Source organism: Tamandua tetradactyla, chromosome 2 (genome assembly GCF_023851605.1).
Source record: "Tamandua tetradactyla isolate mTamTet1 chromosome 2, mTamTet1.pri, whole genome shotgun sequence".
Classification (NCBI taxonomy): domain Eukaryota; kingdom Metazoa; phylum Chordata; class Mammalia; order Pilosa; family Myrmecophagidae; genus Tamandua; species Tamandua tetradactyla.
In genome coordinates, this window is record NC_135328.1 from 16,263,502 (window position 1) to 16,275,898 (window position 12,397).

Below are 12,397 nucleotides of genomic sequence, written 5' to 3' on the forward strand. Positions count from 1 at the left end.
CACCGCACTTTCTGGCTTTGGAGAAGGGCCCCAGGCAGAACGTAGAAAGGTACATGGCGTGAGTCTCAAGGTGGAACACCGGCAGCAGGAGGTGAGTCAGAAAGGTCTACCCACGCTGTGCCTGAAATCAGAGATGGGCTGAAGCCCCGTGATGCTGACGCAAGAGGCATCTGCCACAGTCCCACTCAGCGGTCCAACCTCCCCTCTCTCCTTAGAGAGTTCATTTCAAATCCAGACATCATCCTCCACACTGTATTATAAGGTTTTTGGGGCTCAGACTCAGCAATGCCAGAATAGATGGCATATTTTAAAATCTTTGACTCTCTGTTAATAGGAACAATAATAGGTGGGGTCTCTTTGAGGATCTCCTCAAACAAAGGGGCTACTACAAAAGTGGGAAACTAATGGGCAAACGAAAATAAAAGCTGTCCATAACATTCCACTTTTGGGTATTTAACACACACACCAACACACACACACACACATTCCCCATATATAGAATTACTCTAATACTCATGCAATAAAAATGCACTCACACCCTCCTCACGAGTTCCCACCCAAAGTAACGTCCAGCAGTCTCCTACTGATAGAAGTCATGGGTTTCTGGGTGATGCACATTCTACTTAATCAGTTGCTGATGGTAGTCAGTTGATTATTAATTATTTATGAACCATGTAGGAGTATAGAAAAAGAATCACCATCTTCAAGGATCTTTGGTTCTAGTGGGAGAACACAGATAGTAAAGATGCAGACCAATACGTAAGTGCTAAAAGAAGACAGAATAGTAATGGAGCAGAGTAAGATGGAGATGGTGGGGGAGCAGAGAGCTGCCTTTGCTGGAATGGAGAGACCCTTTTGAAGAGATGACATTTGAGGTAAGATATCTGCAAGTGGGTTATTGAGATGCCTCAATTAAAATATAGACAATATTTTCTTTCTACTGCCACTCTCAACTATCAGCTACATTTGCAGACCCATATAGATCTTGGAGGAAACGTATTAGTCAAAACCCACTCAGTAGACTAAAAGCACTTTAAGTATTTGAAACAGAGAGAAGTTGATGCAAGCAATTAGCATCATAGGTGATGGAAGAGCTGAGAAGCTGAACAAGGCAAGTATGGCTATCCAGATATTATCAAAAGAGGGACAAATGGAGGAGAACACATTTCCAGAGCCCAGAAGCTGAGATCAAAGAGTGAAAGTGGGAAACATGCTAGGCCTGGAGACACAAAGAAGAAACAGCCCACAACTAGAAATTCCCCAGGAGGCAGTGAAGGTACAGCGGAAATACCTTCACTATACAATTCTCTTGCTTTCCAATCCTTCACCATTGCCTGTGATAGCTGGAGAATAAGCTTACCCTAGCTGAGCTTGGCAATCTACTATTTGTACTTAGTTCTCAGGACATTAATCAGACCTTCTGAGCTCTGCTTACAGGAATAAGATAACAGAATAGCATCAAGAACAACCTGTGGCCCAGTGAATCAGTAACTTTCTCCCTAAAAGACGAAAGTTTTTTTTTTGAAAGTTGAAAAGAGTCATGAGGATCCTGCACGTAAGAGCATGTACATCAGTATGTAAAGCTAATCACTGACGCTGGAACAATAAGGCATGCTTGAAACACAGGAAGAGAAATTGCTTGTGTCCTCCTCACAAAGATCCAACGTCATAACTGACCCAACAAGAATGAATCATGTGGACTTTACCTAGCTTTTGACACCCCTTCCCTGTACCTATATAAAAACCCTAACTCACATCCTCGCTTTGAACTGATTTTGGGAAGATGCCTCCAGTTCCTTGTAAATTGCACTTGCAGTAAATCACCTTCACACTGAGACATGTTTCTCCTTTACAGCTCCGGGTCAGGCGGGCCCTTCTATGGGAAGAGCTGTGTTTGTGGTAACACCTGGGTTTAACCTAACGTGGGCAGAAGGCAGCCGACACAGCAGCAAGAGAAGCAAAGCTGGCAGGGACTAGGTCCCCACCCCCAATACCAAGTACAGTTGAGAAAGGCTGAGAATAGGTCCAAGGCAGACACAGAAGAGCCACCGACTTCCTGGTTATTAAAAATCCAGTCTACTCCAAAACTTCAACCTCAAACTCTATTTAAATCTCTTACCCACTTCCCCAACCTCACACAAAGTAGTCTTGAGCTGGAACCCTGAGTTCTAGGAATGGAGATAGGGAAAGAGTAGGATCTCTAGCTGAGCTCCTCTACCCACTCCCACCACAAGGCCCAGTTCCTCCACTGCAGTGGGCAGGAGAGGAAAGTCACACCAGTCTCTTTACTCATCTGAGCACCACTGCAGACCTCTCTAGATCAGATGTTTCTGCTCCTCCAGCCAACACTAGCTGCAGATACCCATCTGACCACCACTGCAGATCTCTCTAGATCAGATGTTTCTGCTCCTCCAGCCAACACTAGCTGCAGATACCCTCCCTATGATAGGCCTTCAAGTGCTGGTGAATTCCCTGGAAGGCCTGTGGGGCCCAAGTCCACCAGCCTACTACAATGTCCACTTTGCCAACTGGAATTTCTTCCATTCTGGCCAGGTCAACAGCAGGAGTGTAGGCAGCTCCCTTTCTGGCGTCATGCCCACCCTGAAATATTGCCAATGCTCTCCTACCTTATTCAGACAAACCCATGGGCAAATTAGCAAATCAACTTGGAAACTGGATGCCAGTTTCTCCTCTGAGAGACCCTCCTTCTCTATAGCTGATTCTCTTGTGGCTCCCCCAGAGGTTGGTGAGATTGAGGATCACCCCTCACCGCAAACACTGCACTCCCCACTGCTCTGATGATTCTCACTCAACGTCCCTTTTTCTCCCCTTCCCAATCATCTCAAAAAGATTAGATAAGAAGGTAGGGGCTGGCCGGTACAGACAGTTCTGACACCAGCCCTAGGACGGAAGTTGGAGACCATGTGGTAGCCCTCTTGAGAAGCCCCTTTGCATCACCTCCGGGCTTTTGCTGGAATTTCCAAATAACAGGAAAAGTCCCATTTACATCCTGTTAATGTTTGAACGCTTGAAAGGAGGAGGCAGGCTTGCCAAGAAGCGGGGTGGGGGAAGAGTGTCGCAGGAAGGAGGAACAGCAAACTGAAAGGTCTCCAGTGCACAGTGGCATGGTGCGTCTAAACAGCAGGAAGAAGGTTGGGAGAAGTGGGGGCAAGAGTAAATGCAGAAGACAGGGAGATAAGCAAGGATGGTTGGCAGCTGCAGATCATGTAGGCTCTGGCACCCAAGATAAGGAGTTTGGATTTTATGTCTGGTTGCTCTGAGAAGCTACCAGGAGATTTGAGGCAGGAGAGAGACCTGAACTGATTTTTTTTTTTTTGAGGCAGCAAATTATACAAATGAGTGTATCATTATGACATTTTCCACTGCCAGAGAAAAGAAAACCAACACTGACTCTTCATATGCACAAAGAGTCCCATAAACACCCACGTACTTCCTGTGGCTACTGTCCTTTTTATTATTGAGATAGATATGACTATCTAGAGCTTTGTTCTCAACAGATCTATTTAGCTTCAAAGGGCAAGAGCTGAGTTTTGGTTTGGAAAGCTCACCGAGGCTTCCGTGTACAGAGCAGACCATGCGGGCAAGGCTGGAGGCAAATGGACCAGTTAATAAACTGTTGCCGCAGCTTAGCTGAGAGATGATGATGTCTCAAGCCTAGGCCAAATCGGCAGAGATGGTGAGAGGTGGGCAGATTTGGGACCAGTTTAGGAGCAAGAGCCATGCTGGCAGAACTCAGTCATGAGGAGAGGAGAACAAAACTTGGTTCCCGCACTTGGGCCTGGCCAATCACCCAGATGGCTGGTACGGAAATGACTCCATAAGGGCAAGATTTGTTTGTTGCTGTCTGTCTGTTTTCTTCCTTATTGTCTCCCCAGGGTCTTGAAGAATATCTGTCACTTAGCATGTGTTCCCATAAACATTTATCAAATCAATGACCAAAGCAATCCTTTGGTCACGTTATAGATGAGACGGCTATTGGACACAACCATGCTAAAAAATGGCTCATGCTCAAATGATATTCTTTTAAAATATTTTTATTGACAAATATTCACACATATACAGTCCATATATGATGCACAACCAATGGCTCATAATATCATCACAAGGTTGTGTATCCATCACCATGATCACCAAATGATATATTTTTTTCAAATTAATTTTTTAAACATAACATACAAACACAAACACTCTTACCATATGATCATTCCATTCTTGGTATATAATCAATAACTCACAATATCATCACATAGTTGTATATTCATCACCGTGATCATTTCTTGAGCATTTGCATCAATTCAGAAAAAGAAATAAAAAGAAAAAAACTCATACATAACATAACCCTTATTCCTCCCTCTCATTAATTGCTAGTATTTCCATCTACCCAATATATTTTAGCCTTTGTTTCCCCTATTTTTTTCTATACCCCCTACCACTCCCTTTCATTGATCACTAGCATTTCAATATACTAAATTTATTTTAACATTTGTTCCCCGTATGCTCTAGTTTGCTAGCTGCGAGAGTGCAATATACCAGAAACAGAATGGCTTTTAAAAAGGGGAATTTAATGAGTTACTAGTTTACAGTTCTAAGGCCAAGAAAATGTACCAATTAAAACAAGTCTATAGGAATATCCAATCAAAGACATCCAGGGAAAGATACCGTGGTTCATCAAGGCCAATGAAGTTCAGGGTCTCTCTCTCATCTGAGAAGGCATATAGTAAACACAGTCACGGTTTCTCTCTCAGCTGGAAGGGTACATGGTAAGCACAGCGTCATCTGCTAGCTTTCTCTCCTGGCTTCCTGTTTCATGAAGCTCCCTGGGAGGCATCTTCCTTCTTCATCTCCTAAACGCTGGCTGATGGACTCTCTGCTTCATGGTGCTGCAGCATTCTCTGCTCTCTCCGAATCTCCATTCTCCAAAATGTTTCCTCTTTTATAGAACTCCAGAAACTTATCAAGGCCCACCCAAATGGGTGGAGACATGTCATCACCTAATCCAGTTTAACAACCATTCTTGATTAAATCACATCTCCCGGGAAATAATCTGATTACAGTTTCAAACATACAGTATTGATAGGGATTATTCTGCCATTTTATGAACTGGGATTTTGATTAAAACATGACTTTTCTAGGGTCCATACATCCTTTCAAATCAGCACACTGTATTATTTATTTATTTTTAATCCATATGTTTTACTCATCTGTCCATACCATAGATAAAAGGAACATCAGACACAAGGTTTTCACAGTCACACCGTCACATTATGAAAGCTATATCATTATACAATCATCTTCAAGAAACATGGATACTGGAGAACAGCTCTACATTTTCAGGCACTTCCCTCCAGCCTCTCCAATATACCTTAACTAAAAAAGTGATATCTATATAATGCATAAGAATAACCTCCAGGATAACCTTTCGACTCTGTTTGAAATCTCTCAGCCACTGACACTTTATTTTGTCTCATTTCACTCTTTCCTTTTTTGGTTGAGAAGGTTTTCTCAATCCCTTGATGCTGAGTCCCAGCTCATTCTAGGATTTCGGTCCCACATTGCCAGGAAGGTCCACACCCCTAGGAGTCATGTCCCATGTACAGAAGGAGAGGGCAGTGAGTTTGCTTGCCATGTTGGCTGAGAGAGAGAGGCCACATTTGAGCAATAGAAGAAGTTCTCTGGGGGTGACTCTTAGGCCTAATTTTAAGTAGGCTTAGCTTATCCTTTGTGGGGATGAGTTTCATATGAACAAACCCCAATGTTGAGGGCTCGGCCCATCACTTTGGTTGTCCCCACTGCTTGTGAGAATATCAGGAATTCTCCACATGGAGAAGTTGAATTCTCCCCGTTTCTGCCATTCTTTGCAATACTTTTGCAAATACTTTTTTTATTCACTGTTCAAATCACTCTAGGATTTATCGGGGCACAACACTGGGCAAACCTACAAAATCTCACACCCTACTCAAGGTTCCATGTACTTATGGTGTTCAATTAAACTGTCCACATAAATTATATCAGGAAATGCACTAGTCAAAATACAAGTTTTCTACCAAATAAGCAATTTTTGGCTTTAGTCTCACACATAAGTTAAAGTTTTAGAATATGAATTACCATCTATTTTCAACACCATACAATAGTGACATTCCTTTGTTCTTTCTCATGCAAAAACATTTTAATTTGTACATTTAGTCACTATCATTGTACACTCTAGGCATTCCTAGAGTATACCATCTCAGTCTTTATCGTCTCTCTTTCCTTCTGATTTCATTTGTGCCACCAGCCCTCCTCCCTCTATCATTCTCACATTCTGTTTCATTCAGTGTACTAACATTGTTGTATTACAGTTAGGTAGTATTGTGCTATCCATTTCTGAATTTTTACAATCAGTCCTGTTGCACAATCTATATCCCTTCAGCTCCAATGACCCAATATCTACCCTATTTCTACCTCCTGATGGTCTCTGTTCCCAACTGAAATTCTCCAAGTTCATGTACTAATATCAGTTCATATCAGTGAGACCGTACAGTATTTGTTGTCCTTTTGTTTTTGGTTAATCTCACCCAGCATAATGTCCTCAAGGTCCATCCATGTTGTTACAAACTTCATAACTTTATTCTGTCTTACAGCTGCATAATATTTCATAGTATGTATACACCACAGCTCGTTTAGCCATTCATCTTTGATGCACATTTTGGCTGTTTCCATCTCTTGGCAATTGTAAATAATGCTGCTGTAAACATTGGTATGCAAATGTCCATTTGTGTCCTGGCCCTCATGTCCTCTGAGTAGATACCTAACAATGGTATTGCCAGATCATATGGCAATTCTATACTTAGCTTCCTGAGGAACCACCAAACTGCCTTCCACAGTGGTTGCACATTGCCACCAACAGTGGGTAAGTGTGCCTCTTTCTCCACATCCTCTCCAGCACTTGTCATTTTCTGTTTCATTGATAATGGCTATTCTGGTGGGTGTGAAATGACATCTTATTGTAGTTTTGGTTTGCATTTCCCTAATAGCCAGGGAAGTTGAGCATCTTTTCATGTGCCTTTTGGTCATTTGTATTTCCTCTTCTGAGAAGTGTCTGCTCATGTCTTTTGCCTGTTTTTCAATTGGGTTGTTTGTCTTTTTGTTGTGGAGTTGAACAATCTCTTTATATATTCTGGATACTAGACCCTTATCTGATACGTCGTTTCCTAATATTGTCTCCCACTGTGTAGGCTGTCTTTTTACCTTCTTGACAAAATTCTTTGATGAGCAAAAGTGTTTAACTTTGAGGAGTTCCCATTTATCTTTCTTTCTTCTTCGCTCGTGCTTTGGGTGTAAGATCTAGGAAACTGCCTCCTATTACAAGATTTATAAGATATTTCCCTACATTTTCTTCTAACTGTTTTATGGCCTTAGATCTTATGTTTAGGTCTCTGATCTATTTTAAGTTAATTTTTGTATAGGATATGAGACATGGGTCCTCTTTCATTCTTTTGCATGTGGATATCCAGTTCTCCAGGCATCATTTATTGAAGAGACTGTTCTGTCCCAGGTGAATTGGCTTGACTGCCTTATCAAAGAGCAATTGTCTGTAGATGAGAGGGTCTGTATCTGAACCCTCTATTTGATTCCATTGGTCAGTATATCTATCTTTATGCCAGTACCATGCTGTTTTGACCACTGTAGCTCATAATACACCTTAAAGTCAGGTAGTATGAGACCTCCAACTTCATTTTTTTCCTCAGGATATTTTTAGCTATTTGGGGCACGCTGCTCTTTCAGATAAATGTGTTTATTAGCTTTTCTATTTCAGAAAAGTAGGTTTTGGGGATTTTAATTGGTATTGCATTGAATCTATAAATCAGTTTAGGTAGAATTCATATCTTAACTATATTTAGTCTTCTAATCCATGAACACAGTATGCCCTTCCATTTATTTAGATCTTCTGTGATTTCTTTTAGCAATTTCTTGTAGTTTTCTTTATATAAGTTTTTTGTATCCTTAGTTAAATTCATTCCTAAATATTTGATTCTTTTGGTTGCAATTGTAAATGGAATTTTTTTTTCTTGATTTCCCCTTCAGATTGTTCATTATTGGTGCATGGAAACACTACAGATTTTTGAGTATTGATCTTGTAACCTGCCACTTTGTTGTACTCATTTATTAGCTCTAGTAGTTTTGCTGTGGATTTTTCAGGGTTTTTGACATATAGTATCATACCATCAGCAAATAGTGAGAGTTTTACTTCTTCCTTTCCAATTTAGATGCCTTGTATTTCTTTTTCTTGTCTAATTGCTCTGGCTAGAACTTGCAACACAATGTTGAATAACAATGGTGGTAGTGGACATCCTTGGCTTGTTCCTGATCTTAGGGGAAAATTTTTCAGTTTTTCCCCATTGAGGATGATGTTAGCTGTGGGTTTTCATATATTCCCTTTATCACATTCAGAAAGTTCCCTTCTATTCCTATCCTTTGAAGTGTTTTCAACAAGAAAGGATGTTGAATTTTGTCAAACGCCTTTTCTGTATCAATTGAGATGAGCATGTGGTTTTTCTGATTTGATTTGTTAATATGGTGTATTACATTAATTGATTTTCTTATGTTGAACCATCCTTGTATACCTGGGATGAATCCTACTTGGTCATGGTGTATTATTCTTTTAATGTGGTGCTGGATTCGATTTGCAAGAATTTTGTTGAGGATTTTTCCATCTATATTCATCAAAGAGATTGGTCTGTAATTTCTTTTCTTGTAATATCTTTGTCTGGCTTTGGTATAAGGGTGATGTTGGCTTCATAGAATGAGTTAGGTAGCTTTTCCTCCTCTTCAATTTTTTTTTGGAGAGTTTGAGCAGGATTGGTACTAATTCTTTCTTGAATGCTTGGTAGAATTCACATGTGAAGCCATATGGTCCTGGACTTTTCTTTTTTGGGAGCTTCTTAATGATTAATTCAATTTCTTTACTTGTGATTGGTTTGTTGAGGTGATCTATTTCTTCTTGAGTCAATGTTGGTTGTTCATGTCTTTCTAGGAAGTTGTCCATTTCATTTACATTGTCGAGTTTATTAGCATAACATTGTTCATAGTATCCTTTCATTACCTCCTTTATTTCTGTAGGGTCAGTGGTTATGTCTCCTCTTCCATTTCTGATTTTATTTATTTGCATCCTCTCTCGTCTTCTTTTTGTCAACCTCACTAAGGGTCCATCAATCTTACTGACTTTCTCATAGGACCTACTTCTGGTTTTGTTGACTTTCTCAATTGTTTTCATGTTCTCAATTTCATTCATTTCTGCTCTAATCTTTGTTATTTCTTTCATTTTGCTTGCTTTGGGGTTAGTTTGCTGTTCTTTCTCTAGTTCTTCCAAGTGGACAGTTAATTCCTTGAGTTTTTTGTTCTTTCTTCTTTTTTGATATAAGCATTCACAGCAATACATTTCCCTCTTAACACTGCCTTTGCTGCATCCCATGAATTTTAATACGCTGTGTTTTCATTTTCATTTGCCTTGAGATATTTACTGATTTCTCTTGTAATTTCTTCCTTGACCCATTGGTTGTTTGTGTTGTTCAGCCTCTATATGTTTGTGAATTTTCTGGCCCTCTGCCTATTATTGATTTCCAGCTTCATTCCTTTATGATCTGAGAAAGTATTTTGTATGATTTCAATCTTTTTAAATTTATTGAGACTTGCTTTGTGACCCAGCATATGGTCTATCCTTGAGAATGATCCATGAGCACTTGAGAAAAAGGTGTATCCTGCTATTATGGGGTGTAATGTTCTATAAATGTCTGTTAAATCTAGCTAATTTATTGCATTATTCAAATTCTCTGTTTCTTTCTTGATCCTCTGTCTAGATGTTCTGTCAATTGATGAGAGTGGGGAGTTGAAGTCTCCAGCTATTATGGTAGATGTGTCTATTTCTCTTTTCATTGTTTGCCTCATGTATTTTGGAGCACGCTGGCTCAGTGCATAGACATTTATGATTGTTGTCTTCTTGTTGAATTGTTCCTTTTATTAATACATAGTGTCCTTCTTTGTTTCTTTTAATCATTTTACATTTGAAGTCTAATTTGTTGGATATTAGTATAGCTACTCCTGCTCTTTTCTGATTCTTGTTTGCATGAAATATCTTTTCCCAACCTTTCAGTTTCAACCTATGTTTATCCTTGGGTCTAAGATGCATCTCCTATAGACAGTATATAGATAGACCCTGTTTTTTTAATCCATTCTGCCAGTCTATGTCTTTTGATTGGGGTGTTTAATCCATTAACATTTAGTGTTATTGCTGTAAGGGCAGTACTTTCTTCTACCATTTTGCCTTTTAGATTTTATATGTCATATCTAATTTTTCTTCTTTTTACCTTTACTGATAGTTTTCATTTCTATACTCTTCTCCATACCCCTCTCTCCTGTCCTTTCCGACAGGAGAGTCCCTAGTGCTCCCTTTAATATTTCTTGCAACAAAGTGATACTTTCAATGCTGCTGTACATGTTTGCAAATTTTCCATTTAGAAAAGTCAAAATGGGAAGCAATTTAAGTTATCATCAGTCAAGCACATACAGGTGATCTTTTGGGATGAGAGCAGGAAAGACTGGCTTCTCTGGAAATGGAACAATTTCTTTCTGTCCTTCTGTAGGTCCTACCCCTCAAGAGACATGAAAGAATTCCACTGAGCAGTAGCAAATGTGGAGCCCATCTTGGAACCTCTGCTCTCTGGCTTCTGTCTTGAAGGGGCTGAAGAGGCCTACACAGCCCCTCTACGGGGTCCCATTTGGTGTTCAAGACAAGGTGCTCCTGCACCAGCTAGCTCCTCTGAGGTGTCCACCCTCCCAGTCATAGATTTCTGTTTTTGCAATTCTTGAAGGGAAGGGGTCATGAAGCCCTCTTGCACTCTTGGATCTTCCCTTCTGTTTGCAAACAGCCAACTTTAATGGAAGCAGCCTCTTGGATAGCTCTTCACTAAAGGGTATAAGAAACAGTCAACCCATGACCCTGGCACCGTGGGATTGACAATGTCTTCCTGATCAAAAGCGTGAAAAGAAATGTAACAAAATAAGGTGTCAGTAGCTGAGAGAGCTCAAATAGAGTCAAGAGGTTATTCTGGAGCCTGCTCTTATGGAAGCTTCAGCTAGATAATGCTGTTTACCATGGTTTGCCAAACCCCAACCAAAACCATTCCGGTCAACCCCAGAGAATACCTAGGGCTCTATCTGAGATTCTACTAATGTTTCATGCACTAAGAAATCTACAACCTCCAGATGAGTTCATAGGCCAGGTAAGTCCTAAAACCCTCAGGATTCAGCCTCTCCAAGAATATCAACTTGTTTCATTCCCTATCCCATATTACTGACAGCTCTTTCCAACATGAAAATGTTACAATGGGCATACCCCAAATACCCCTAAAGACTGGAAGATCAAAGGAGAAGGTGGAGATATAACAGAGGAGATGGGATTTAACAAATGAGTATGACAGCTAAATCATTACATTGATATTTCTTTGACTCTCCAGTGTCTTGGGGGAGCTAGAAGGAAAAACCTAAAATTGTGCAACTGTCACCCAAACCAAACTCTGAAATCTGTTCTATTGATACAATGTACTTTGAAATTTATTGCTTGTTTGTATATGTTACATTTTACAATAAACCTTTTTTTTAAAAAGAAATCGCCAACCCATTTCAACGACCTGAAATTTTTTGACCTAGATCTCCTGGAACAGTTGGTAAAGACTTGCCCAGCAGTTTTACCAACATGTGGCGGGGCCTGCCAACTTCTCCACCCAGCAAAGAGGAATCTTCATAGTTCTTCAGCACTTTGTTTCAGCCAGTTCCATACTCTAGGGTCCATTATCTTCAAGTCCTCATTGGTAAGTAACAATTTCTGTATTATTCAGGCTCTTTGGTTGAAAGTAACAGAACTCCAGCTCCATGATCCAATTATGTCCCACAAAAATCTGAGAAACCTGAGAATCAATATTGTTACTATTGCAAGTGATGGAAAGCCACTTAAAATTTGCTTGAGCAAAACAAGAAATTTATTGACTCTTACAACCCAAATCAGGAATCCTTTTCTCTCCACACCAGGCAGTTTCCTCCTTTGCAGTGCCAAATCATCCCCAGCAGCTCCAGGCTTAATTCTACCACTTCAGTAACCCCAATAGAAAGAGTGCTCATTTCTGAGGGATCTCATGCCCTTCCCTGAACAGACTGCCATGACCAGAGCAAGGAACACAGGTATGCCAGGCTGAGAGTCATGTATTGAGGAGGAAATTTCCTGAAGAAAAATCAGGGTGCTTTTACCAAAAAAAAAAGGATGCTATTGCCACCATAGAAATGCTGAGCTTGAGGTGCTATGGCATTTGGGATGACATCCAATGACCTCAGTGCCTGGATGGAG